Source organism: Numida meleagris, chromosome 3 (genome assembly GCF_002078875.1).
Source record: "Numida meleagris isolate 19003 breed g44 Domestic line chromosome 3, NumMel1.0, whole genome shotgun sequence".
Classification (NCBI taxonomy): Eukaryota; Metazoa; Chordata; class Aves; order Galliformes; family Numididae; genus Numida; species Numida meleagris.
The window spans coordinates 84582303-84607291 of NC_034411.1; the positions used below are offsets into that span (position 1 = coordinate 84582303).

At 35.9% G+C, this 24989-nt stretch overlaps 1 long non-coding RNA gene across 2 annotated transcripts; it reads right to left on the reverse strand.

Annotated features, from left to right (window-relative positions):
- On the reverse strand, positions 10177-24447 carry LOC110397153. Of its 2 annotated transcripts, none has more exons than XR_002437569.1 (3): positions 23716-24447; positions 17431-17615; positions 10177-12631 (listed from the first exon to the last, which is right to left on the reverse strand). It is a non-coding gene; the product is annotated as an uncharacterized LOC110397153 (long non-coding RNA). The 2 variants fall into 2 exon arrangements; XR_002437568.1 differs by having other exon boundaries at positions 23345-24447.

Sequence of the window (24989 nt, forward strand, 5' to 3'; positions counted from 1 at the left end):
CTTTAAAATGGAATTCTCTCTAGCTGAAAATGCATTCCTGACTGATTGCTGGGTGCTTCATTGTTCCATTGCTCTGCAGTAATTCATAACATGAAGATTTCTCACCTCACTAAATATAAGGGATTGGTTTAAATATTTTATTTTTTGCCATTAATATTCTGGAGACCTTAAAAACTGCAAGTCAATTAAAAAAATTGGAATATTTATAGAATTATTTCAGTTGGGATTGTCAGGAGTATAAGGATTGGTTTAGCTTTGCTTGTACCTCTCTCTAACATTCTTTTCTTATTTTCAAGAGTTACGTTATGGTACTTGCAGTTTGAAAGGTATATTATTTACAAAATCATTCAATTTAAATCAATTGATCCTAACATTGGGTTAAAATCTAGAATTTATGAAAGAATGTGGATTTACATACAGCACAACGGATGTTGTTGAAAATCTCTATTACATTAGAATTAACCTTCATACAAGAACTGTTACTGAAATCAGAAGTCCAACTCAATCAAGATTTGAGGAACCCATGTCGAGTCTTATCCAAATTTACTTTGTTTCAAGAAAGGAATGGTGGTGTTGGTGCTTTTCTGTAACTGAATGAAATTTATGACCTGCAAATATAGAAAGATGAAACAACTGTCTGAGTTTCAACGTCATCATACTGCTGGCATATATGATAGATAGGCAAACAACTTGATTGGGACAGATTCTCATCAACAAACTCCTAAATACTACCTTAGCAGTGACACAATACCACACAATAGCAGTGAAGTTAGTAAACTGAATAAAGGATGTAATGTAATCTGTTAAACTCTATGCAAGTTCACCAGATTGCAATCAAAGAAAGAGAATTTAAATATAAGTGAGAACAAGACCTTCCTTTATTACTTTTAATTCCCTCCACAAAACCCAAGTTAACATTACATAATCAGCAGAGGAAGCCAAAAATAAGGAAAAGAATATAAAAGCCAAATTTGACATAAAGAGAAAAAAAGTATTTCTCTATATGCCAACTGAAGACAAAGATTGCTATTTGCAAATGCATAGACAATTCTTTTTTCCTCAGGAGAAAAAAAAACTCACAAAGCAAAGCTCAGAATTAATACAGCTCAACTAAAGACAAGAATCTGATCTTCAGTTTACCTACTATTAAACTATAAAAATAAACATGACAAATATCACTAAACAAGAAACTCCAAAATATATTTCTGAAATAAAAGACCAACATCGTTCTCAAATCAATGTGAATTATGAATGGCGTGAACAGCATTTTCAAACATACCAGAATAAACTATATTCACAATAAACATATTTAACGTTTAGTCAGACTATGGTATAAATTCTGCAATTATAGTGACAATATATCAACAAAGAGATGGAATGCAATAGACCGTGAGAGATATTAATTAAAAGCCATCCCTTAATTGCATGGTAGAAAGTGTAAGACAGACGCTACTTTCCCGAAGGCAGACAGAGGATTGTATTTACAATTCAGCTATGGGCAGGTGCCCAGATTTTAGCTTATCTATCATTTGCTACATGCTGGGTTTGTTGCATACAAGCTGCCATTACTAATAGTTTGGGACACTGCCATGAAATTTCAAGTACTGTATATTTCAGGTCAGAGCACAATCTAGTTAGTGTTGTACACAATACATCCACCACTCTTCTCCTTAATAAAGCCTGCTGGTGATCAGCTGAACTACAACATTCTTTTTCTTCTATACACTCATTTTGTTGTATGGCAAAAGTTCTATTTTGCCTGTGCTGCAGACACAGCTCTATTTCTTGTCTGGAACCTTTTAATTTCTAGTATGCTTGTCATCCCATTTTCAATGTCATTCTTTACACGTACTGCCCAGGTTACATACACTCTGCAATATACAATTACACAGATGGAAGAAAAGTAACTTTCATTTCAAATAACACACCTTGTTCAGATAAAAAAAAAATATCTAAGTTCAGCATCAAGTCTTTTTAAACATAAGTTACAGTGCGTCTACTTTGGTGATTTTTATGTATAGGACTGAAGGAACATTGCAATGTATCACTGTAGGGAGTACTGCATACTACAAATAATGTGTTATGCCAAAAAATTCAGAATTTCTATTTGAACTTTAAGGCCAGTGAATTGCTGGCTTGTTTAACAATTGAAGCACTGATATTACTGTAGTGACATTTTCATCACTGAGAGAAGGAATTTCATACATTTTTCTATGTTGCAAATAATATGTTGGGTTTTTTTTTTTCAATACTATGCTGCTTCCACTTAAATCTATCGAACTTGAAAGCCAAAAACCTAAGGACTGAGAGTAGCTTCAAGTGTTTTCACAGATGTTTGTTTTAAGCTTTTATTTGTTCTTTTTATTTATCAAACTAGAAGCAACAATTCCTCATTTAAACTGGCAACTGGAATAGTTCAATAGAAAATGTATTAATGTCCTTGATTAAAAGAAATGACAGATTGCAAATTGAGGAATTTTTAATTTACCAAAAACTGGACTTTTTTCCATGAAGCTCACGAACAATACTCAAGAATTTTATTTTCTTTCATGTTCAAATGTATGTCCAAGTTTATCTTAAACACATTTTGAGATACTTTGTTTCCTGAGATACTACCCTATGAAATATCCACAGCGTATCTTTTCACTGCCTGCAGTACACATGCATAATTTTTAAGTGCTGAATGGTATGTATTAATTGTTTCTGTGCGATTAGAGATGGTTTCAGAATGCTTTGAACTTTTTTTTTTTTAAAGCTTTGTCCCTACATACTACGGTGGACAGGCAGACTACTTTAGGGAACTTTGTCAGAATGAAGACAGTAGAAGGCTGTCATTATAATTAGAGATTTAATATTACACGTATGTTAAAACATTACCAGAGCTTATTATTTGAAATTTCTAGCAATTAGTGTTGCTTACAGAATATCTAGAATTCTCAGTTACACAGAGTTTCCAGTAACCTGGGCTGCAGATTGCATTAAATTAATCAGTATGCAATATAATATTCATAACCTAGACTTAGACTTTATGTAAAAGATCACAAAGCACTCATTTAGTCCTCACAGGACAATGGCAGAGGAACACAGGCCCTCAAAGGATCACAGGTTTTGCTGTCCCAAGGTCTAAGTCTGCTTAAGGCTTGCTGCTGCTACTTGACTTTATGGACAGTGGTCCATGTGCTGTCAGGCTTCCCTATTCCGTGACAGGTGTCACCACAGCTTGGCAAATGAGAACCTGAACTCATTTATAATGCTAATATATGCAGTGTGTGTTATCACCCCTTTGGTGAATGAGCGCTCACACCTTGGTAGAGTTAATGGCCTTACTATTATTATGAATAGGTGTCCTCAATGCTCGGTACCAGAGAAGAATAGAGGGAAGTGGGGAAGGTGATACATTAACAGCCTGCTTACATACTATGGATGTTTACCTTATGGTTATTATGCTAACCATATTACCAGGGGTCAGGAGCAGGGCATACAGGTCACAGACTTGTAAACCCCATTTTAGAACAGGTCAGAACATAAAACATCATTAAGAAATGAATGCTTTTTCTGTTTTTTACTATAGCACATTGAGAAATAACCTTTCTGTCATACTCTTCCCTGTGCATCTTTTATTAATATATTATTATATATTAATATATATTAATATAAATATATATGTATGAGCTAATGGATGTGCCATAGGACTCATTGATGACTTCAGCCTTTAGGACTAAATGCCTGTTTTGGCAGCCTGGTACACACACCTAAAGCTGCAGGTGCTTATGTAAGGTGGCTTAATCAAACTTTTATTGGGAAAATAGAAGGGCTTGCCCATACATACATGCTATGATTTTGTTTAGAATTAGGGTCAGTAAGAACCTAAACTGCAACACCTGAGTGAGATATTGGACTTACATTGGTGACAATTGACTCCTGTTGACAGATAAGAATCTGATTTAAACCACTGTGTCATGAGAGATAACATTGTTATGCATAGATCCACCTTGTCACGAACAAGTGCTGTCTTTCTGCAGTAGATCTGAAACTTCAGGGTGTGATGATAAGTAGCTACATGGTTTTTCTGGCATTCACCTTCTCAATATAAACCTCAAATGGTATGGCCAATATTTAAATACTACCAGGAGTGCTTGAGGATACATTAGAAATTAATTTAGCCTTTTGTCTTTGCTTGCACACATACAAGAAATGTTACCTTGCTTCCTAATATTTTAGACCTACTGGAAAACTTGTAATATTATCTGCTACATTGCAGATTTAGGAACACCTCTTTGGCTTTGGTGAGCTAACAGCCAAATTACCACTTATCCACTCATAATAGTGACAGGGAAGAGAAAAAATAGGAAGAAAAGGAAGAAAGGGTTGAAGTAAAGACAGGAGGACCATTTATCAATTGTTGCCAGGAGCAAGACAAATAAATTTAACAACAAGCTACATTAAAACAACACCTTTTCTCCCTCCCCCTCTAGACTCGATTTTACTCCTTCTCTCCAGACATCCCTACCTCACCCCCAAGTGTAGTCAGTCTGTAACAGATGCTCTCTGCTACTCCTTCCTCCTCACACTTTTCCCTGCTTCGCCATGGTCTGGTCTATGACCTGTGGGGGAACATTTGCTTTGGCTCTCAGAACAGCTCCTGTCCTATTTTTTCACTGACCTTGGCATCTGCAGCACTGTTTCCTGCTCCTTTTTACCCTCTCTTCTTTAGCCTATCTGGCCTTTTCTGCTCTTCCTTAAATACGGTCCCTGGAGGTGCTTCCATCTTGGCTGTTGTGCACGTAACAGGGCAGCCTTGGCCTCCCCTTACAGAGGAACTACCAGCACCATGACACCAGCACCCAATACACACTTACACCATGAAATCATAGAATCATAGAATTAGCTAGGTTGGAAAAGACCTACAAGATCATCTAGTCCAACCATCCACCTACCACCAACAACCCACTAAACCATGTCTCTCAACGCTATATCTAAATGTTTCTTGAACACCTCCAGGGACGGTGACTCAACCACCTCCCTGGGCAGCCCATTCCAGAAGTGTGTTTTGGTCTTTTTTTTAATTATTATTTTTTTTTGATCTTACACATCCAAATTAGCTTGGCACCATACCTGCTTTTATAGGCTTTTCCATGATGACAGTCTTTTGAATTTTTTAGGTGTCTAGACACCTAAAATAATATTAATGCATAACTTTCATGTATCATCAAAAATAAAGCACCAGATAATAAAAAATGACTTCTGTGTTATCATTTTATAGGTGGATATAAAAGGTTATGCTGATACAAAATGGCTGGTGATGTAGGAATAACTGACAGGAGAGATACAAGATCTGATCTTCTTCACAACATTCAGTTTATGTGTTCTAAACAATAGTCCAAAGTTATTACTTAAATTTATTCTCATCAAAGCTTCCTGCATAAAAATCTCCACTCCGAGCCCATACGAGTGAGATACAGAAAGCATAATACAACATGGCTGAGCCATTTAAAATTTTTCATTTTCATTTGAAAAGAAAACAGTCCATTTTTAACTTGCTTTTCTGGATCATATTACATTGCATTTCAACAAAATTGAATTAAATCTGTTTTTCATCTTCACTAAAAGTGCTGCGCAGGCTGATCACTAAAAAGCTGGCAGGAAATTGCATGTTCCTCTAAAACATTTTATTAGACTCATTAAAATAACACGCCCTGATAAATTCAGAGTAAGACTGCAGGCTGATCACTGATAACCTCCTTCTGGACTTCACAGCTTAAAGCCATTAAGGTGTCATAACTTATAGAGCATGGTTGGGGAGCTCTGGATCCTCCTGTGGTAGATGCCATGGGGAACTAAATCAGCAGCTGCTACTTTTTCATCTTCATGCTTGGCTGCTGTCAAAACAATCCCTACATAAAATGGGATTTTCCAGCCAGGTGGCCACCAGGAACAGTAGATTTCATAGGCACTCTAAAGTCAGAATTTAGAGCATTCAATTAAGATAGCATTTCACAATGTTTTATAACCCTTTGTGACTGAATTATGTCTGTGTTATCAGTGGAGATTCTTTACATTGCATTAATTGCTTATACCAAAGTTGGAACTTCTTTCAAGTAACTTTTATGGAAATGCTAGCATTTTATTTTCCATCCTAGGGATTGGACAGCAGGTAACATCTCACATATATCAATGTTGTTGGAATTGACAAGCAAGTAAATATCCAAAATATCTGGCAACTCTTTTGGGAAACCAATTAAATGCTTTGCTGAAAAAGAGACTTTCTTTTTTTATTTTTTTTATTTTTTTTTATTTTTTAGTTAAGTACAGTGAAATTAAATAAATATGCTAAAAATATATATATATTTTGCTTCCATTGGCTTCCCACAAGATGTATGGCATTAACAGCAAAACTCTAAACCTTTAAGAAGAGAAATATTATATTTTCACTGACATTTCAAAAAGTTTTAAATTGGGATGATGTTGGAAATATCCAAATAATTTATCAGGACGGTATCTTTGATAAAAGCAGATTTTATTTGCAATTGCAATGGTGGGCATCCTGCAAGCAGGAGCGCACCTATGGACACAGTATGACAGCTTTTGTACATTGTTTCCCCCCCCTTGCCTACCCTCTCCCCTGTTTCCCCATTGACTGGGTACTCCACGTTCACAATCTTATCAAAGTTTTACATTTGTTAATTACATTGTGACACTTGTTAATTCATGTGCTATCTTGTGCCAGTCAGTCACCATCCTGCTGTTTCCAAGATGTCTCAGTACTCTTCTTATCGTGTTGATATGGTGATTTTCTCCTCCAAAGCTTCTTCCATTGTGTCCGAAGGATGCTTCCTCTGTTAAACAAAGAGCATCAATTGGGAGTTGGAGAGGTGCCAGGCCTTCCTCAATACCGTCTTCAGGCCCTCTCTAAGGCATGCCATGACTTGTCCTTTTAATTTGTGCAGAATATTCTTGCAATGTGTGTGACAAAGTACAACATATATTTTCATGCTGACTATACATAAATTGTTACTAGCTAGATTTTGATAAAGGACCCAAATGGCAGCAGAGGCCATGAAATCAAGAAAATTCTTATCTTGTTCTAATACAGAAACAACATTCGATTCCCACAGCTGACAAACATGATATTGTATTTTATAATCAGATTGCTTAGAAAAAAAAAGTAATAGGAATACTGTAATTTCTATGAGTATAGGTAGGTAAGAAAGGTAGAAGAAAGCAGTTAAAATTTGTTATGTCACATTGAAGTCTTTTTGACAATGAAGGATCAGGTTACCATAAGAGATCGGATACTAATGTAGATTTTTAAACCCTATAGCTGTCTTTAAAAACAATTATTTTTCTCAACCTGAAGATTAACTGGTGTCAACTTAGTTCTCTTTTTTGTCATCTAGTCTGAGACCTTGTATACAAACACATGCTCCTCCCCATTTTTATAACCATGCAATAATTGGAGACTCATGAAAGTCTCCACCTGAAATTATCTAAAACTTTAATATGAGAGATTGATTTAAAAGGTTCATGCATTCCTTTATTTTCTCCCCTATCAGACATCCTAAATCTCTGAGCTTCTGAGAGAGAGCTTGCATCAAGGCATTATGCAAAATGCTACTTGTTAGTTTGCTCTTTAAGGATCCTGAGAAATGTACAAAATCCACAAAGTCACTTGTCCCAATTTTGGCTAGTGTGCAGCAAGGCTATGGCCTTCTACTGGGATAGAAGTACTATGAAGCAATGGAAGGTGATAAAGAAGAAGTAGCCCACCTTTTCCAATAACCAGTGATCGCACAAGAAGAGTGCAACATCTTTACAAAGATGCTACTTACACAGCTGCTTACTCTTTGTCATACTTTTGTGATCTTTTGCTGTCGGCATTCCACATCATAACATCATGTAAAGCACTGGCAGTTAAAGAGTTAACGTCCTGGTTCTTTGGACTGCCATTTTTGGGTGCTTGGTTCTCGGAGGGGGAGGGGAGGAGCTGCATTCCCCAGGGGTCTTTGCGTCTAGGGGGGCTGGTGAAGCCACCTGGCAGACCCGGAGTTTTCTCTCTTCGTACCCAGTGGGGAAGCACGTGGTCCCCCTGCAGCTTACAGAAATCAAAACTTTCACTGTTTTGATTTATTGGCCTCAGTTTTGATATCATATTTAGTAAATTAACATTCCTCCTCAGATTGTTGCCACTGTTTTGATTTAGATCCATCTACGATTTCCCTACCCTTCCCCCTTTTCCCTTTGTTTTCCCCAGGGTGTGGGTCTGCAGGTCCCCTGCCGCATTAGTCATGGGACCAGGCCAGGCCAGCCCTGTAAACTGGTGACTTTTTTTTTCTCCTTTCTCTCTTTTCCAGGCCAATGGGCCTGTGGGCCTGCTATCCCCCTGTCACGGACACAGATCCATAGATAACGCTGTGACACTCTTAAATGAGGGTGAGGAGGGGGTGGACCCTGTACCCAGTCACTCAGGTGCATTGCTTGTAGCTGAGTTCCCTGGCTTAGCCATGCCTCCTCACCTGGTGCTCAACCATTGGTTCAGGCAGTGACCTGGCAGTTCCCATGCAAGCAGAGTCAATTTTCTCCAGAGTAGCTAGTATGGTCATTTGTTGGCAGGTGGTATAAGAAGCTGAAAAGACCTTAGCAACAACTATAACATTGGTGTTTTATCAGCATTATTTTTCTCCTAGCTTTAAAATCCAAAAGACTGCATCATATCAGCCACTATGCAGAAAATTATTGCAACCCAAACCTGGATTTCAGTGAGTCTTCTCAGATTTGAATGCTACATTGACTATTTCAATAGCAAGCTTAATGCCTACTAAGAAACATTAAATGTAATCACATTTTTAACTACAAAACTATTAAAAAAATACCAGAATTCAACTTTAGAGTTTTTAAACGCTCTTTCAAGAAAACTAACAGACTTGACTATTAGTTTTTTAGAACATCTTCTGATATATACCTCAACAAATGCTGTCAGTTTGTTAGTGTTAAGACACAAATTTAACAACTAATTGAGAAGTAGAAATAGAAATCTACAGTTTGGAAGTTTATTTGCCTGACAAAGTGTAGGTAGGATATTTTTTCTCTTTCACATAAGTTGTAATACATATGTTAATTGTTGTATCAGGCGTGTTATGGGGCACTCGGGTATGTGACAGGGAAGGCCCTTCCTCATATGCTTGCTATTGGTTCACCTACTTTACTTGAACCCGTGACGTAAGAAGGAGAGGCTGTCCTTCTTTTTTTTCATAACAAAGGGCATAACAACCCCATATATGGCCTTTTGGAAGTGAGTGGCCAGAGCGGGATATTCAGTATGATTGGCCAGGGGCCTGCGTGGACTTCTGGAACAGTCTAGTAAAAAGATAAGAAATACTATATAGTTTTGTAGCTTTTAACAATAAACACCATTTTGCCGCTCATCATATTGATGTGTAAATGTGAAGAGGTGGCCGGGGACAGAAAGTAGTCCTTGCGGGCAGGGCAACAAGTTATGAACGGAATATCTGAGGTGGTCTTCACCACAGTTAATGCACTGGTTTTCAAACTTGCTTATACTGGCTTTTAATAGGCCTGTTTCCTCACTTCTTATCCTCTATGTACAAATACATAGGAAGAACTAGTTTCGTTTTTTTTTCTTTTCTTTTTTCTTTTTATTTAGTGTTGAACCTTAACAATCAATCCACTCTAGGTTATTTTTCTGATTTGCTTCTTTCAGTGTATCAGTTTTGTATCCAATATTAATATCAGCTATGCGGGAAGTTAAACTCAGCACTCAATCAAAATGAGCCACACAGACTATATGAAATGAATTATTTAGTTAGAAAACATCTCTGAATGTAATAATTTTTTATATTTTCTAACCACTCAGAAATATCTTTGCTTGATGACAAGTAGGGTGACAAGCTTGATTTCCAGAAACAATTTTGTTTGATCTATAGATAAAACCTGCTGTAGAAACACAGCTGCTGTGTGTACAGTCATAACTCATTTTCAGCTCACCTTTCCGTAGGAAACTTCTTCAGAGGAACAAGAAACAATATGCTATTTCTATCTGTTTTTCTCATTTATTTATTTATTTATTTATCAATATAGAAACAATGTCAACAAAGAAGTTGAGGCAGCAGAAAATGAAACCCTGCAGCTTTTAAGACCAATTATCTCAATAGTCCTGTTTTCAGCTGTCGCTGTGGTCATGAATGTAGTGTGGAATTTTCTAATGCTTCCTACAACCACTTTGTTCATAACAGCTACCTACATCTTCACTAGTGTTTCAAAAGGTATTTGATTGGCAAGCCAAATTTCTACTCTAGTACCAGAACTGAACAAGAAAATCAGTGAGTTTCCATGAACAATATATATGTCAATCAAAGTGTTTCTCAACATTTTTTTTTTTTAATCCAGGAGAGATCAAGTCAATATAGATAGTGGAGTCTAAAATGGGATTCACTAATTCGTGTAGTTAACTGGCTCATGTTTTTCTTCAGTGTGCAAGCAAACTGAGCAATTCTGTAGCTGGGAATAAGAAAAGAGATCCAATGAGATGGTAAATAAGATGGACTTTTACCCTTATCTAAATTATATTGCTCACCTCAGAGGCACAGATGTGTTCCAATCTTGCTGTAAGATCGACTTGTATATTTAACATGAATATGTCATTGGCTTTACAATAATTTTTTTTCTTTCCTGGACTTGTCTATATATTGTGGTGGGAAAATAATTCCCGTCAGATTAGTTGAGACACACCAGGACAAGGAGGCAAATTAAAGTACATTTTCATTTCTTAGTCATGCAACAATTATGCTAAAGTTCACGAGCTCCAACTCTACCAACAGTTTGCATTTTCAAGGAAAATTTGGAATGTGTACCCTAAAGAAATGAATTCTATGTCTACATTGGGAAACAGTTTTAGATTCTGAATTTCTCAATGTGCAAAGTGTGCAGTAAACAAAATTTCTGATATACTTCTCCTTTCAGCATGAATGCTGAGAAGCCAAATTATTTTGTTATTAATCCAATATGCATACAGAAAACCATTGAGATACAATTTACTCCACACACACACACACACACACAAAAACACACACACACACAAATCCAAATCCATCTTTCATTGAAAAGTTATACTTAATTGGGACATTTGCATTAAGACATGGAATCTATTTCTAAAATTGTTTGGCTTCTGCTTTTGGTTATTTTATTTGAAGTCGTTCTTATTTGGAAGGAATTAGAATTTTTTACTGAGAAATAACAGCCTGATCAGAAATGAGAAATTACCACTTTATTTGTCAAATAAGTAGCTGGAACAGGCGACCTGTTAGAAACAAAGATCTTGTCTTTATATGAGTGGGTTTAGCAATGATGTGAATGGGTTTAGCAATTAAAGAAGAGAACAGGAAAAATGTTTTGCATTGTGTAGTTCATAAAACAATTTTCAGTATGTTTTGAAAAATTCAGTAAGCCATGTAACAACCTTATACATAACACATAATTATGCCCTTTTGGAAAGAGTAACAACATAATGTTAAATATTTGGTTTTAAAAGAGTTGCATTAACATATGTAGGACTGCTGTTTCCGTGTATGGAGCATATATTGCAGAAATACAGTAAGACCTGACAAAATCACGTATAAACCCAATCTCTGACCACCAGCTATTTCTATTCAGAAAGATGCCTGAAATAGAAGGAATCTGCTTTAGGACTGCCCTAAATTTCATTCCTTTAGGCTCAGCAACTGAAATAGTAACTTACATTTCCTATAGTAAATGTAGGGATTGCAGCATCTTATTATGGGATTCATAGGAGACAGTATCGTGTAAACAAAGAAAAGCTGTGGGAATAAATACATCTTAAATCCCATAGTCACTGTATTCATTTATTTTTAAGTGACACTTTGGAAATATGCTCCCACTAGATGGCTAGAATAACACCTGCTCTATAATCAGAGAAGCAACTGTTTCTAATCATCAGACACATACCTTGCTAAAGTTTGCACTTTTTCCTGCCTCAGAATCATGAAAGAGCATTGCTGTGGAGACATGTAGGAGGATTTCCATATATAGCTCAGAGCACTAAGGTTGTAATTTCTTTTTCCTTCTCTAAGAATGACATAAAAAATGCAACCTACATTTCTAAAGTGGTCTGGGAGTATCTCCAGGAAGAGAAAAATACAACCAAGAAAAAAAAAAGACATGAAAAGAGGCCAGAGGAGTAATGGAGAATAGGGTAAATGAAACTAGAGTCAGACAAGCCAGACAGAGTGGAAAAATGGGGATAAAAGTTTAAAATGAATAAAACAGTAAAAGGTGAAGGAGTAATATTCATAGAAGAAAATTTACAAAGATTCACAAATTCATGTTGTAAAATGACAACAGTATTGGGGTTGCTTACCAGCTGCTGTAAAAGAAATCTGAAAGCTTCTGTATCATTCTTACAGTTTCCAAGTAGTAACAGGCTGTGCATCAGGTCTATACTTAACTGCATTTTTGACGTAAATGATCTCCTTGCCTTCTTGTAACCCTGCCTCCAAATGGATCCATAAAGCTGTGGTCATACAGTCCTTCCAATCCTTCTAATAGCTTAGTTTCACCACATTCTTTCAGGAATGTTCTCAAACAGTAGCAACTGCTTCTAGAAATAACATTAGTATTTTTAAAAAGAAACATAGTCAACTGGTACACAACAGATATAATCAGCATCCCTAATCCCAAGACACTTCAGTGACACTGAACTACCAGATACATTTAAACTCTACATCATCAATGCAAATCATTCTCACAGAAGAATATCATTCAAGTGTAAAGGTAAGAAGTTAGCAGCAGGAGACTGACAGCTAATCATAATCGTAGGATGTAAACATTGTCTATAACTTGGTGACCAATAGAAAAGGCACGTTATAAAGATAGGAGAATGGTTGTCTAAGATTTTAAATCAGTTTCTGTAAATGCTGGGTGTCTGTGTTTTGTTTGTTTGTTTGTTTTGTAGTTGTTTTTTAAGTACTTTGCTTTAAAATGTTCCTTGTGTTTTACAACATGACATTAACCTTCTCGCCAGATGTAGCTTGAAAATGTCCAAACAGGTTAATAACATTTATCATGAATACAAAGCTTAAAAAAGTAAACAGAAGATCCTGGAGTCCTATAATAAAGAGATACAGGACTTTTCCAGTTGACATTATAGTAGTCTTGAAGGAGACACTTTACATTGGCCTTTGCAACAAAGAGTTGATATACGATTCTTCCATCTTTATTTTTATTTATTTATTTATTTTTGGTGGAAATCTTCTCTTTTTAACAGTGAAAGAATAACTAGATCTGACAGTTCTGCATTGACAATGCCTACTGATGAACATATATGGATGAGGGCTTTCATTTAGACATCCTGCAAATTATTTGACATTGGTATAGAAGTATTGCTAGGTAACTCAGTGCTAGATTTTAAAGCTGTCATGCTTTTGTGATTTTTGTTGTTGGTATTCCACATCATTACATCATGTAAAGCACTGGCAGCTAAAGAGTTAATTCCCTGGTTACTGCAAACTGCCTTTTTTGGTGTGTGGTCCCCCGAGGGGGAGGGGAGGAGGTGCACTCCCCAGGGGTCTTTGCATTGGAGGGGGTGGTGAAGCCACCTGGGAGACGCGGGGTCTCTTCCTTCCTGCCCGGCGGAGAAAGCACGTGGTCCTTCTGTAGTTTACTGTGTTAGACTCTCAGTTTGCAAACTCTCTCTGTTATGATTTTGCTGACCTCATTTTTGATATATTTAGTAAAATTAGTTGTTCCTCCTCAGATTGGTGCTGCTGTTTTTGTGTTAGATCCGCCTACGAGTCCCCTGCCTTTCCCCTCTTCCCTTTGTTTTCCCCAGGGTGTGGGTCCACGGCTTCCCTGCCGCTTTAGCTGCTGGACCGCTTGGGGCTCGCCCCTACCCACCGACAATTTTTTTTTTTTTCCTTTTCTTTTTTTTTCTTCCGGGCCTGTCCCCCTTGTCACGGACGCAGATCCTTAGATAATACCGTGACAAAAGCAAATTGAAAAAAAAAATTAGAATAGCCATGCTGAAGCTGAGTCTTAAATTACATTGATCAAAATAACTTATTGTTCAATCTGCATGCATGATGCCATAAAAGAGAAAAAAGCATTTTCAAAAAATCTGTGTCTCCCTTGTAGTGGGAGCCCAGAACTGGATATATCAAGGAACATAGTGGGTAAATTTCTCCTGGTGAAGATTCTTTTAGAAATTAGTTTTTAAAAGCCAGTATATTGGAACTTCATTTTAAAAAGTAGAAAGGTGAAAAGAAAAGATGTCACAAGCTAGACTCTGCTGGTAATGAGGAAAAAAATGCCTTGAATAAATGCTCTCTCTGTGTAGTGTTTGTTTTTCATTAAGATATTAATGAAAATGATGAGTAAGGAAATAGGTGTTTGTTCAGGTCATAACTAGGTGTAATGGAAGCGTGTAAAGGAAAAGAAGGTTGAAACAAAGAGCTTACAAGCAGAAACATCAGAAAAGGTAGTAAGAAAGTAAATTGGAAGAATAGTATAGGGGAAAAAAGCAGAATGAGATTTTAGCAACATCAGTGAAGGAACAAGTAGGAATAAATGCTGAGAAAGAAGATAAAAATATTGTTAAAGAGAGCAGAAAAAAAGAGAAGTGCGAAGCATGAATATGAAATTGTACTGTAGAAATAAAGCCTGGTGTAACTTACAGGAAAAGAGAAAGGAGAAATCAGCCAGAAGAAATAAAGAGATGGAGGTACTTGAAAAAAATCAACCAGAGACCTTTAAACCCAGTCAAAATTCTTAGCTACCCTGATTTCCTTGGCATAGAGCTGCAAAACCTTTCTTCCAAACATAGGTTGCTAGTCCAATGTGTGATGTTATCTCCTCACTCTAAACCAGAGGGAACTGGAAGCTTCCTCACAAGGAGTATGAAATGTCCAGTTATTCTTAATTTCTCATATGAAGCAATAAGGAAAAAAATGTAGATAAGATATGCTGTCTGATTGGAACAAGCGAGGGAAGAAAGAAAGGAGTGACCGTGGAACAGAAGATCTTAAAATGCATTTAGCAATACAGTCATTGATAGTATAGTTATATGTATGTGGATATACATAAACAGCAGACTCAGTTCTTTATATCTATCTCGTAATATATTGTCAAATCATTATTATTAGTCGTTCTTCATAATCATCTCTCTTATCCATTTGAGCAGCAGTAGCACTTTGTGGGAGTAACTCTCCACTGTGACAAACTGTTCATTTAGGTCTCTTTCTTTAATGGGAATCCATTTAATTAGGTACTGCCTTATTAGTATTGCCTTGGCTAGGTGTTGTGCATAACCGTGCTGCTCCTTAGTTGGAAGTGCACAAAATTGCACTTTAGTCAAGTAAACAAAAATGAGGACCCTGTTCACCTTGACTTTTCTGCTGTTGTGGTGCTTCAGTCATAAAACTAAATTTAACTCAAATTAAATTGCCCTCAATTACAGTAAATAGGGAGGTAAATGATGCTATAGTAAAACAGAATATCCATTACAATGAAAAAATTTAGATGACCTACTTTGTACCAGAGTGTGCAATAACTGCCAAAGCCGCATAAAGAATTGGATTTTTTTTAGTTATGCTCAATTTTGCAAATCAGAATGTGCAAGCTTTATCTTAATGAAACTGGCAGAGAAGCTTCATCAAGAGAGAAATGTAGCTAAGTCAGGTCCTTCTCACCAAGACTGCACTTCTAACTTCGCAGAGTAAACAAGGTTAATCTAGGACAGAAACAGTAGTAAACAAGATAATAAAAACGCTCCTTTTTTTTTTACATATTCACTATTGTTAAAGCCATCGCAGAATTATAACTCCACATTAGGTTCATTGCATTAGGATATTTGCTTGTTGAGAGTTCTTAAAAATCTTGTAATTACAAAACCTCAATTTCTGGTTTATTGGTATGGTCTGAGCTGACACTTAACAACCTCTCTTTTCGTAAACATCAGTTTAAAATGTTTAAATTATTAAGCATTTTCCTGTTAACACTTCTGTCTGGGAACTCTAGAGAGAATTGATGGAATCACAACTTGACAGTCCCCTTAGCTATGAGAGTAGAGATGCTTTTTATCATACTTTTCCCAACAGAATCAATTACCAATGACACTTTTTCTTTGAGAAAAATATAAAAAGCCACCTCAAATACCAGCAACATTTTAAGAGAAAAATCTAGATTATTGCTTGTCCCTGTCATATTTCCTTTACATTTAATGAAAGAACATACAATCCATCAGGATAGGAAAGAACATGGTGTTTATCGTTAATAGGTGGTGATACTTTTATATGTCAAGCATCCCAGCCACGTTAATCTTTTACAATTCTGGTGACAACTGTTCAAGTTTTAACATCAGAGCAAGTGAAAGCAGTCAAAAGAATAAAAGGTTTATAATGCCATTTGCCTTGTTGGTGAAATAAAATTTGTTTGTTGATGAGTTATTTTCCTGTACTGCACAATTTCTCATCTAAGTCCTCATAAAAATCATCTTAACTATATTATGAAAGAGCTCACAGTTGATCAGCACTTCAGTAAATATTTTGCTTGATATCTTGTGTCATGATAACAGCAGAGTAAAACGTGGAGATAACTACATATGACAAAATATCATCATTTTGCAAATGACTTTACTCCAAGTTATTCAAGATTTTAGATCACATTTGAATATTTTGTTCTAACATTGTTATTAAATACACATATACGATACCTCACAAACTACTAAAAGTATTAAGGAATCTTTACCCTCATCACTAGAATATTTAAGTTTATGTTATAATTATTTCATTGTTTTATTTGTTTTTATACAGTGAGTGCAGATGTTTGATGAAAATACTACACAGTAGTATTTAACTGCTTTAACTTTAAAGCATTTTAAGTAAGCAAGGACCCAGTCGTGACAAAAATCAGAAATTGTTACTGATCTGTAAGTTTCAATAATTTTTTATTGCAATAAATTTAATTAAGAAGTTAATTTCTTAAAATATTTTCAAATTATATACTTTGCAAAGATGTAAGGAAATATTCAATATTTAAAGAAATAAGGATATACGTATTTTGTGGAGGTAGATATAGATAAAAATAGAAAAACATACACAGCCGTGCACGCAAATGACGGGATGAAAGCAAAGCTAGCCATGAACCAAATGAAAAAGAGTACAGAAACAAGAAAATTTGTCAAAGTGAACTAAAAATTTGAGCCTAAAGGTTATTTTCTCTATTTTTGTTGTGAAGCTTATTATATGCACGTTAGAACAGTGTTAAGGGATAAGACTTTAGTCTCATATTTCTGACAATGCTCAGAAATAAATGTCTATGAGACATTTATAATATTTAAGTACAGTAAAATGAGACAGGCATACAATAATAATTCCCTCCGCTTATCATCCAGTGTCCAGTTACCTGTGCTATTAAAATAGAATATAATTCCATATCCAGTAAGGCTCCACAGATATAGATATCTTGCAGTTTGCTGTGCCACTTTTCCAGTGGACGTCTGCGTGGCTGACGTCACCTTGTAGGATCAGGGCCTGTGAGCACAATGTCTCCTGCAGTTTTCTGTGATATTCTCTCCTTGTTTAGATGCTCTGTAGTAGATAGAAACCACAAAGTTTCGTTTATTGGCTTGGTCTCTTTTCACCCATAAACTCCCAACTTGCACATTGCTGTTCTTCAAAGACAGCACCGTGCAATCAGTCCCATTTTGTTTAGCATAGAGGCCAAGTCCTTCACCTTTAATTCCTTTTTCGGTCCCTCCTGAATAGCTGATCTCCATTGATTGCAGCACTTAAATCTGGTAATAACTAGGACCAAGGCATCCAAATCTTTTACTACAAAGTTCATCTGTTATGTCTTAAATACTAAAATTGAGACTATGAATGGATATTATAAGCTTGACTTTTCTTTCAAATTTCTGTATTTCCTTATTTATCAAAAATACATATTTAGCTTATTTTTCAAAAATGTATACATAGTTCAGTCTGCTAAAAAATTAGCTGAGACAGCTTTGATTTTTGAAATATCATTTCAGTGAAATGCATAAATTATAGTTTTGTTAAAGAGACAAGAAAAAAAAAAAAGATAAAGCATGTCTAGTCAGTCGATCATGTTCAATCAGTTATGTTCATGTTCCTTCCACTACCTGAAGGGGGCTTACAGGAAAGCTAGGGAGGGACGTTTTAGAAGGGCATGTAGAGACAAAACAAGGGGAAATGACTTCAAATGGGAAGAGTGTAGATTTATACTAGATATTAGGAAGAAATTATCTACTACGAGGGTGGTGAGACACTGAAACAGGTCGCCCAGCAAGGCTGTGAATGCCCCCTCCCTGGAAGCATTCAAGGCCACACTGATTCGGGCTTTGAGCAGCCTGGTCTAGAGGGAGGTGTCCCTGCCTATAGCAGGGGGGTTGGAACTAGATGATCTTAAAGGTCCCTTCCAACCCAAACCATTCTATGATTCTATGAATCAATATCTATGGTAGTGACTTCTGATATTATATTCCTGGGGCATTAAGAATCAGAAAAATATCTGAATTTCATTTTAAAAATCTAGAATTTTTTGAGCCATAAGGGCATAGCAAAGAATATATTTTCTGCTCTTTTGTGAAATCTCTACTTCTGATCATTAGTAAGACTGATCTCTATGCAGAGATGGGCATGAACTTCTTGATTTTACTTCACCCCATGAACACCACCTTAGCTGCTAATATCTCAGCGTACTCAATACTTCTGTATTTTCCACTGATTTTTAATCATAAGCAGATTTTATAAACAGACATTGTTACGTAACAGTGGTTATGAAATTATTCAGATTGAGCTGCTCTTTTATCAGAGGAAACATCATCACTACTTTTCATTTTTGAGTGAGTTTAGGTTTGGCTTAGTTTGAATTGGTTTGCCATGTTTTTTTGTTAGTTAGTTAGTTGGTTAGTTGGTTAGTTGATTGTTTTTGTTGTTTTCCTCCATATATTCTGTGTATTTGCTGTATCTTTACATATAATCTTCATATCATATTTGGTCTTCTTTCCCCCTTGGATAAAGTTAGTACTTTCTTTCAGACTCTGTTCTTTTCAGGGCTATTCTAATTATCCAGTACTGTAAAATATGAAAAAGATGACATTAATCTGCCAGTTGCTCAGAACTTACAGTTTGGCTTTCTTGTAGTGGAAATCAGTTTTACTGATGGTGCCGTTTTTTTTTTTCTATTGCATTTCCTGTACTTAAGTGTTTGTGAATTTGCAGCTGGGCAGTGTCATTTAAGCCAATTCCTATCAGGACAAATGATCCTTTATTAAGTGTCATGACAAATACTTAGAAGACTAATATTATGTGTAGAACATATTAACAAATTGTGTTTGTGTTGTTACTGATGTGTATTTTTTGTAGGTTGTTTTTTTTTTTAGAAGAAAATCTGTCAATACATTGGCATAGTTTTACAATAAGATCATCTGTCTTTCTTATAACTTAGCCATGATTATTCTGATAATGATCAATTTGTCTACTCCGTAGTCCACACAAATAACTTTTCAAAAGATTTTTTTGCTACTGTTCAGATTTAGAATATCTTAATGTTTTTTGCATAGTGTCTAGATTACTGATCTTCAAGAGATTGCAGATAGTAATGTTTTATATGGCTGGGCCCAAGTGTTTTTTTTGTTAGAGACTTGAACAAAGTAAGAGACAAATAGTGAAATGGAATGTGCCCACTGAAAGGCCTGTCCGCCCTCTGGTGAAGAACCTTTTCCTACTACCCAACCTGACACTTTCTTGATGCAGCTTCATGCAATTCCCTGTTGCTGTCACCAGAGAGAGGAGATCAGCGCCTAATTAATATTCTTCTATTAATAGATCACCTCCTCATAACCACATTTAATTCTGAAATATAGTGACAATGTCATTATAATATATTCATACTCTTAAAATTATACTTAAATATTTGTCACTTTTCTTCCCTCCCTCCATCCTTCTTTCCTTCCTTCCTTCCTTCCTCTCTTCCTCCCTTCCTCCCTCCCTTTATTCTGAAACACAAAGTCTTACCAGCATTGGAGAGAGTACAAAATCTATTAAAAAACCCAAACACATTTTTTTCACATTCATGTTTGTCTTAGGACTATCTATTTTACTTTTTGTTTTGTTTAAAATTTGCCAGCAAAATGAAGCACTAATTTATCTAAGAACAAAATATTTACTGTACAAACAACTGCCTTGCCAACATGTCTAATCCTAGCAGGAATCGTATGGTATTTGTATAAGAAACCTAGCTCCCTAGGCAGGAAGATCTCACAGGCAATCCAAGACTTACAATAACAAAAACTAAGCAACAACAGCTACAACGGACAGAAAGCTACAAAATACAAAAGGGTCAATTAGTAAATGATAACATTATTTTATAAGAAGCACTTTATAATAAATCAGTATGAGCTTGCAGGGTACAACCTTACCAAAATAGCTGCTAATTTAGCAACCTGTGTAGTCAAGACTTTCAGAGTAGTATTCACGGAAGACGGTGTATTGAGGAAATAGCTAATTATGGTAATATTTTAGGCATGATTTATCTTAAAATTCACCATGACTAATGCATTTTCCATCTTTGGCTCAAGGAAAAAGCTTCCTCAACTCAAGGGTTAATCATCCTTATGGAATTATAACTGTTTTGTAAGATTATGTACGTATTTCAAAATTAGAGCATCAGAGCTTTTGAAATAGGTTCATACACAAAAGACCTCTCCTATTTTATCAGGTTTTAAAATACACACCTGATGTAGAAGTCCTTCATTCAAATCTGCTTCACTTCAAGGTGATTTGATCCTACACTTAGACCATGACAGTAACCTAAGCTACCGACTGCTCTGAGGCACTCCTTTCACCTAGTTTTTCTCCATTTCTTAAGTAAAAACTTCTGCTTGGTGGGAAAAGTTCAGACTCACTTGCTTGCAGGCACAGGACTTTGTAAGGGTTATGTATAAAGTATTCTGGAGTTATCATTTATGCAACATTAAGAACATTTAGTAATGCTCAGTGTACAATATAATCTAATCTATTGTGTACTGCTAGACACAGCCATGAGAGTTCAGCTTTTTGATTTAAAGATCCCCAAGCCTTCAGAAGAGTCTAAGAGAACACTGTTACTTGCAAATTCTGGGAGGATCTGGTCATGCAAGGTGAATTCAAATTATTAGCAAGCGAGTCGACTAAATATGAACTAAAGACCTGAACTCAACTGTCAAATAAGCACTTCAAGGACAATAAAATGATAAAATCAAGCAAGCAGAGTAGTAAATACGATGTAAATTTCCAGATCTGCCACAGAAACCCAGTTTTTGAGAGTACTTGATAGTTTTCAATAAATAAAAGTAAAAATAAAGAAGAGAAGATAGTTAAGGGAAATTGCTAGTACTTCTGCAGTCATTGTAATTGGTAAATGCTGAAGGGAAACATGCCACTTTGAAAGAATCAGAGGAAAATGAAAAGACAAATATCCCTGGAGAGCCACTCTAACAGCTGTTAATCATCACTCATACTTTTTTATCCTCCAAAACTGGTTGCTCATGTAAATTAAGAGTTGGTTTATGGTTATCAATGCATTCAAACTTGAATAATAAATGCTTAGTTATAAACACTTGTTTTTTCCCCATGCATGATAAGTATGAGGATAATCTGGTTTGATACAGTGGACCAGAGATTGAAAATAAACATAAAAATCTCAACTGAGACATCCCCCTGGGACAGGAATTTTATTTCCTGCTCCACTGAATACAGAATATGAAACAATCAAATACTTCAACAGAGCTTGTTGCATTCTTTTTGGAGTTCCATTCTTTGATCATGCTGGCCAGCTATCTTTGGTTATTTATCTATCTATCTATCTATCTATCTATTGATTGATTGATTGTTGCAAAGGAAACAGACACAACAGAATCACAAAGGTCAATCATTCTATTCCAGGAGAAACTTGAATTTAAATAATCAGCAGGATAATCATATATTAATTCTTTAAGCACTTAGCTATTTGTTCACAGGTTATAACTGCACCTCCTTTACTTGGACAGAAACTGACCTGCAACAAAACCTTGTGAGTATATGCTAGATTGTTACCAGTCTAGTGTGCAAAATACACTGAAAGGCAATGTTTGTATATGCTGGTGGGGATAGGCATCAGATAACAACCACAAAAGTCCTTGATTCATTTAAGACTAGGTCAATTTCAGGCAAATAGTATTTTCCTTTTTAGCACCATTTCACATATTTTCAAGGTAGTCTTCACAAATTAGATTTTGTTTCAGCTACTATGTGAATGCAGTGAATGCTAAAAATAATGCAGAATATCTTTTGAGAAACATGGGAATAATTAACTCTATTCTATTCTTGCATTGGCTTTACTGATTAGCCAATGAAATTAACTCAGAAAGTCATGAGAAATATCAGTTAACCTGTAAAACACTTGCCTGTATATGTGTTGGCTTTAAAATATTTCAGATACTCTTTACCTCACTGTGTTATACTCACCATTTTTAAAAGTTGAAATTATCTATATTGGACACTGGATTTCTTTGTTTTGTAATCATATTTGTAACATCACTATATTTTCTATAAATTTGGTTTGCTGAAATTTAAATCTTAGTTATAGACTCTAAAAAATTGTTTGTTTTTATTTCCTTTATGAGTATAATAAAACAATTTCTCCAAGTATCTAGGATTGTATAGAAGTTGCAAAAGAAGTTTTATATATATTTTTTGTAACTTCTATACAGTATATATATATTGAAGTTATATAAAGATAGAAAAAAGCCAAGCAACAAAACAAAAAATTCAGTATTTAATTTCATTCTTAAATGAATGTTTTTTAAAGTATTCTTGATTTTTCTTCCTGTTTTTGTATTTCTGCATTTATTTTCCCTGCTTCAAACAAGCCCCAGAAAACACTGTGTCTATCATATTCCTAAATATGTTTGTTTGTAAGAACTTTAATGTCTAACAACCAACCTGTATTAACTCATAGTCTGACATTCTCAAATTAAGATCGTAAAATTATAGGCCATTTTGGCCTAGTTCTGTGAATAATGGGGTGGGGGGACCCACAGACCCATGCCCCAGGAAAGGGGAAAGGAGGAAAAGGGAAAGGGTAGGGAGATGGGCCTAAAACAAAACAGCAGCAATGATCTGAGGAGGAAAATTAATTTGCTAAATAAGATATTGGAATGAAAGATAACACAGTATAACACAATATAATTGGAATTGAAGCTAATATATCAAATAAAATTATTCTATGTTTCTATGATTCTAAAATGAGAGAGTCCAAAAACTGAAGGCCTTACTCTAATGCTGACAGCAAGATGACTAGGGAGCACACTCGCTGTAGAGACAAGCAGAAAGGGAAAAGGGATGTCTCATGATGTGTAAACAGTTTTATCTTTCCCACTGAATGGAAAATGGAAACAGAGCAGAGGCTGACTCCCACCTCACCACAACCTCCTTTAAGGTAGTTTTAGAGATCAGTAAGGCCTCCCCTGAGCCTTCTCGTGTCCAGACTAAACAATGCCTGTTCTCTCAGCTGCTCCCCATAATATTTGTGCTCCAAATCCTTCACCAGCTTCACTGCCCTTCTTTGGACATACTTCAGGGCCTTAGTGTCTTACTTCTAACGAGAGGCCCAAAACTGAACACTGTACTTGAGGTGTGGCCTCACCAGAGCTCAGTACATGGGGATGATCACATCCCTGATCCTGCTGACTACAGTAGGTCTGATACAGCCCTTGGTCGCCTGGGCACACTGCTGGCTCATGTTCAGCTGAGTGTCACCCAGCACCCTCAGATCCTTTCTCCACACAGCTTTCCAGTCATTCTGCCCCAAGCCTACAGCTTTGCATGGTGTTGTTCTGACCAATATGCTGGACCTGGCACTTGGTCTTGTTAAAGCTCATACAATTGGACTCAGCACCTATTCAGATCCTTGTGTAGGACCTTGCTACCCTCAGGCAGATGAACAGTTCCTGTCAGCTTGACATCATCTGCGAGCTTACTGAAGGTACACTCAATTACATAACTACATACATAATTACTCCTCATCTACATAATCTATAAAGATAATGAACATTACTGCCCCAATACTGACCCCTGGGGAACACAACTAGTGATCACTTGTCAGCTGGATTAAACTCCACTACTCTCTGGGCCTGGGTGTCCAGCCAGATTTTTACTTAGTAAAGAGTACATCTGCATAAGCCATGGACTGCCAGCTTCTGCAGGAGAATACAGTGGGATACAGAGTCAAAGCTTCACTGAAGTCTAGATAAACTACATCCACAGCCTTCCTCTCATCCCAGATCTTGGTCTAAATAAAAAGCTTTCAAACCTGTATTTACTGGAGGCAAGAAAGAAACATTTCAAAAGTTAAGAGCCCCTAAGATCTAAATTGCATTCTGGTCATCCCTTTTCCAGTAAAGCACACCACAGTTATGCATTAAAAATTGATATTATGAATTTATATTCTCTTCTGGCAGCACTCATGTATCTACATCAAATTTGAGAAATTTAGGGTGATTTTGTTTCAGTGAAGTGTCTTAATTCAAATAAGATACATCTGAGCCCAGACTTGATCACCTATCTTGGACAGTATTTCGTAGATCACATGCAACTTCATATGGTATGATTTTTCCTAGTTAGAAGAGGAATCTTTGGAAAGAGACTGAATAATTTACAGTGATGCTTTACTAAGAACTAATTGCTACATTTCACTTGTGTTATTAATAGGTATATTGGAAGATGAAGACCAGAAGATGGGAAAGAAGATTTTGATGAAAATTACTGGTAAAATTAGAGGGAATCCTTACAGGGTTTTGATTAAAACTTGTTTCATTTCAGTGATCTCAGAAATGAAAATTATTATCATAAATAAATCAATTGACTTTAAGATCTTGTTTCCTAAGAGTTTATAAAAGAAAAGACACATAAATGCAGAAT